The following is a 5140-nucleotide window of genomic DNA, read 5'->3' on the forward strand; positions in this document are numbered from 1 at the left end:
TCTGCAATAGTGGAGCTGGACCCTATAAGCATTTCTTTGGCAATGACCATGATATTCATTTTGCTAGTAGAGGGCATTGGGGGGACCCTGCAGGAGCAAAGCGCTCCTCTTCCTGATTCAGGAGTGTTTCCATTTGCTTCTTGCATCTACATGTGGTTGTTGGCAGCATTTGGTGGGGACATCCAGCAATGCTCCTCCCCAGCTGTTGTAGGCCAAATTCACACATTGAAGTCCTAATCCTCAGTACCTTAGAATGTGAGTGTATTTGGATTTAGGGTCTATAAAGGGGGTAATTAAAGTTAAATGAGGCCATTAGGATGGGCCCTAATCCAATATGACAGGTGTCCTTATAAGAAAAGGAGATCACAGATGGGAGACCTTAAGAAGACACTAGAAGATGGTCATCTACAAGCCAAGGAGAAAGGTCTCAGAATAAATCAACCCTGAGAACACCTTTTTTTTTTTTCTTGAATTCTAGCCTCAAGGAAACATTTCTGTTGTTTAAGCTACCCAATCTATGGTACTTCGTTATGACAGCCCTAGTGAAGGAATAAACCAGCTGTGCACATAAAGGCAAGCTCACAGCCCCAATACAGCACAGTGAGCATATTGCTGAAGCCCTGCTGACCCCAGCTGTAAAATGGATTTTTTTGCCCAAAATCTCTTCACAGGCCTATCACCAGCCTTCGCCCTCCTGCACTCCAGAGTGGCTTGCCAGTCTTGCCCACATGTACCCCAGGGGATGTTTCTTGCTTACCAGTCCTGACTATGGTTTCCTGGCCAGGCTCAGCCCCCCTGTCCCCAAGAAGGGTATTTCCTGCTTGTCTGGTAGCTATAGACCAGCAACGTGGCCATCAACCAGAGGGCTATAACCACACCTTCTCCAATAAGGTTTGAGTTCCAGCTTGAGGGGAGAGACCCCTTCTGAGTTTGTTTCTTCTTTGGGCACTTTCCTCAGCCCTGGGTATTCTTTAGAGTTCTCTTTGCCCCTATTATACAGTTATACTTGATAATTCTTTATATTAAACTTTTCCTGTTCAAATTATGCTTGGACTTTCTCTGGTACAGTCAGACTGATACAGAACTGGTACTGGGAGCAGTCCTAAGAGGTAGGCTTGTAAAGATGAAATTGGGGGTTGGGTTTATCATGCCCTTGGATGTTTCGCACAGTGCTGTGCCCCTTGCCAATGGGAAATAGGAAGCTAGTAATCCCTGGGACATCACAATCAATCACCTGTGTTTGACTGTAATGAAGTGTAAACTGAAGCAAATGTCTTAGGAGCCCAACTGGTTGTACTTGACTTTATGGAAGTCAGTGATGGCCATAAGGAATGTGGTGTGAGACTGATTTTTCTGAGTGCCTTTGAGTACTTATAGAAAGAAAATGACAACCTCAAACCTTTTGACTCTCAGCTCAAGTCACAGTTGGAGAAGCAAAAAGCTTCATGACAGCCCTAAAAGAACCTTTTCTTTTTACCCAGAGGCTGATATTGCTGGAAATTAAATATAAAATTTCATTGTATGGGTTGCTGAGTGAAAACAATGGTTGGATTTAGTTTCTGAGCCTCTCTTTCCTGAGGAAGCAGCCTGCAAACTAAATCAAGCAAACTAGCCTTCCTTTACGTCAAGCATGTCAAACTCAAAGGCTAACACAGGCCAAATAAACAAGGTTTATGTGGCTGCAAAAAAACAAAAGCTTCGATTTTCATAGAAATGTAGGTTTATTTCGATAGAGACATGCCAAATACAAAGGGCTGAAATAAATGAGTAATCGTTAACATAAAATAGAACATTTTAATAAAAATTAATATTTTTCCTTGAACAGTAACTTACCAGACACTGAATAACTGCACAAATTAATAAGTGTATTGCAAATAAACCTATTTTTCTTGTTCTCCGAAAGAAAAATATTTCCTGTTGCGCACACCAAACAAGTCAGTCCAAGACTAATGATGTGGCAATCAGCTGCTAAAATATTCACTGCTGGTATTAGTGGAGAGAAGTGGGCACCTGAGTGTAAGGCGAGTAAAGGAAATTAATGCAACACAATTATAGTAATCAGTCATTAGCGAACGTTGTAGTTCGTTATTAATAATTATGTATAACAGGATATTGTAAAAATTAGGTTACAAAATTTTTATTAAAATGTTTCTTACGTTGTGGGCCACATGTGGCCCGCGGGCCTCGAGTTTGACATGCTTGCTTTATGTGAATACTCGTGAAAACCACATTTGGGGCAGACATCTTGAAAGGGGTCTTTCAGCTCTGGCCTGTTTGGCTCTGTGATTGGAGCGTCAGTTCCCAGACTGAAGCATCACGGGCTGGATTCTAGTGGAGGGCACGTGCCCAGTTGAGGGCTTGGTCCCTGGCCCAGTCAGGCGCGTGTGGGAAGCAACCAATTGCTGTCTCTCTCACATCTATGTTTCTTTCTCTCTGTCGCTCCCCCTTCCCTCCATGCTCTCTAAAAATCAATGGAAAAATATCCTCAAGAGAGGATTAAGAAAAAAAGAAAGGGCCTTTCATTCTGTTCAAGTCCCAATCCAATCAGCCCCTATATGACTAGACACATAACCAAGGTTAAATCTCAGCATATTCCAACAGGACAGGCATACACTGTGACCCAGGAAGATAAAATCTACACACTAAGAAAACGGCCACAGTGTTCTAGCATGTGTCATCAGAAACCTGGGGACGTGTAGGAGTTCATCCTAAAGATGTTAGAACAAGAAGAGTGGAATGTAGCACTAGGTCAGGCCAAATTCGTCGAGATGAGTTCTCTTCCTAGAGAGCTTTCTGGGCATCATGTGGAGGAGGAAACCCAAGGCTTAGAGAGGTAGGACCATTGGACTGGGCTGCACATGTGTAACCTGTGTGTCCACCTCCCAACAAAATTCCAGGCAAAGATCAGAAAGGCACCCGCCTTCCTGGAAAGCTCTGTGTTTGCTCTGTCAGAAAGCACTCCTGTCCTGAAGGCACCCGCCTTCCTGGAAAGCTCTGTGTTTGCTCTCTTTTATAGGCTAAGTGTGACTGTAGGGGATGGGATGGGTTCACCAAGAGAAGCCTGCTCATTTCCATGGAGATCATGGGATCCCAGAGTAGCAGAGGCCAAGTGGCATCATTAAACTGCCAAAGACAAGGTGTGTGGGCACAGCTGGCGTAAAGGGCGGCAAGGACATCAGTAAGCAGAATGCTTCAGCTCATAAAGCTCTTTGGCAGTAGCTAACTGATCAAAATAGATGAGTAGCCTGCCCGATGGCTTGATCTATATAACAGGGAGAACTCTAGGTCTGGTAGCCAAAAACCTGGTTTGAGTTGTCCTAGTGGCAAGTCACTGCCGTTAACTCAGCTTCTCTACCTAAGTGAATTTAGACTCAGAGGTCCTTGAATGAAAGTGTCTCTCATGGCCCACCCTAATCAGAGCCTCACAGAGAGAGGAATTCTGGGCCACCATACCTACCAAGGGCCAGAACAAGGATCTGCGGTCCAGCCCCCTACTCTTAGTCATTATTATCGTTTATCTCCCTGCAGGGCACCCTCAACCCTGGTCTGAATGGCATGAATCCAGCTGAAGCTCACCAGGATTTGTGTGGGGGTTAAGGAGTGCACATTGCATTCTAGGTGACCGAACATCCTGTTTGCTCAGGACTGAGTAGTTTCCTAGGTATTGGGACTGTCTGTGCTACAACTAGAAAAATGCTGGGCAAACCAGAACCCCCATAATCCAGGAATCCAGCCACCATTCTGGCAGCTGCATTGCCTACGAGTACAGGAAAACAGAGATGAATTGCTCAGATCTTCTCTGATTTTTGTTCTATTGCAGGATAGATGAAAACCTGCCATTCTTTGGGGTGTTATCTCAATCCCTTGAGGTTCTGCTTCCCGGCAATCGTCCATCATTTGGCTCAAATAAACTCACAAAAAATTCTTTACAGGTTTGAATGTTTTTCACGTTGACAACACTCATAGCAAAACATGTCCACATTTGATTGTAATTGATTTAGTCAAATAGTGTAAACAGATAGAACAAGTTAGCTCTTCTTGAAATCTAGTAGATTTGAGGCAGCCATCTTCCTTACACGATGTCTGTAGGCAAAGCTCTGAAATTACCTCTCAGCTGCTGGTCTTGGTACATCCACAGTTTTTTAAATAACTTACTGACACTCCCTCCCCCTTATCAGTGGGAAAATGGTGAAGGTTGTGGAACAGAAGCCATAGGCTGAGCACATCAATTTTAAAGTCTATGTCCCAAAAGTCCTCCTTCTTATCTCAGAGTATGCTAACCCAGCATAGAGAAATTCCACATTTACTCATTATTGATTAACTCAGGATTGTTGGCTCTAAGGATCGAACTCTACTCCTTCCTGCTCTTAGTTCTTTTCATCACATTATGCTGAGAAGACAAAGGGAGGTATGCAAACTGTATGATTCTATGTATATGAAGTTCTAGAATCGGCAAAACTAGTCAAGTGATAGAAATCAGGTCTCCTGGGACTGGCTGAGGAGGACTGGCTGCAATGGGGCACAGGGAACTTTCAAGGTTGTTGAAAATGTTCTGTATCTTGACAGGTAGATACATTTGTCAAAGCTTATCAAACTGTTAACTATAAGTGTTTCATTATATATAAATTAGATGCCCAGTACACAAAATTCGTGCACTGGGGATGGGTGGGGGGGTCCCTTAGCCCGGCCTGAGCCCTCTCGCAGTCCGGGACCCCTCCCTCCTTACTGCCCACCTGCTTGCTGCTTCCTACCGCTCGGCTTGCTGCTCCTTAGTGCTGCTGGGAAGGCTCCCAGGGTTTGTGTCTCTGACCCTGCCCTCAGCAGCCCCAGTGCTGAGGTGGTGGGCTTTGGGGCTGCTGGGTGCCAGCCCCCTCCCTGCGGGTTTGTGTCTCCAATCCTGCCCCCAGCAGCCCCAGTACTGTGCCATGGTGGCAGGGCTTGGGACTGCTGGGTGCCAGGCCTGCGGGTTTGTGTCTCTGCTACCCCCAGCAGCCTCAGCACTCTGATGGCGGGGTTTGGGGCTGCTGGGTGCTGGGCCTGCATGTTTATGTCTCTGATCAGGCCCCCAGCAACCCCTGCAAGAATAGGGCTTCCTCGGGTCGATCACACTGCCAAGCCCCGCTGCCCAGGACCCCACATA

The sequence above is a fragment of the Myotis brandtii genome, unplaced genomic scaffold, assembly GCF_000412655.1.
Source record: "Myotis brandtii unplaced genomic scaffold, ASM41265v1 scaffold111, whole genome shotgun sequence".
Taxonomy (NCBI): Eukaryota; Metazoa; Chordata; class Mammalia; order Chiroptera; family Vespertilionidae; genus Myotis; species Myotis brandtii.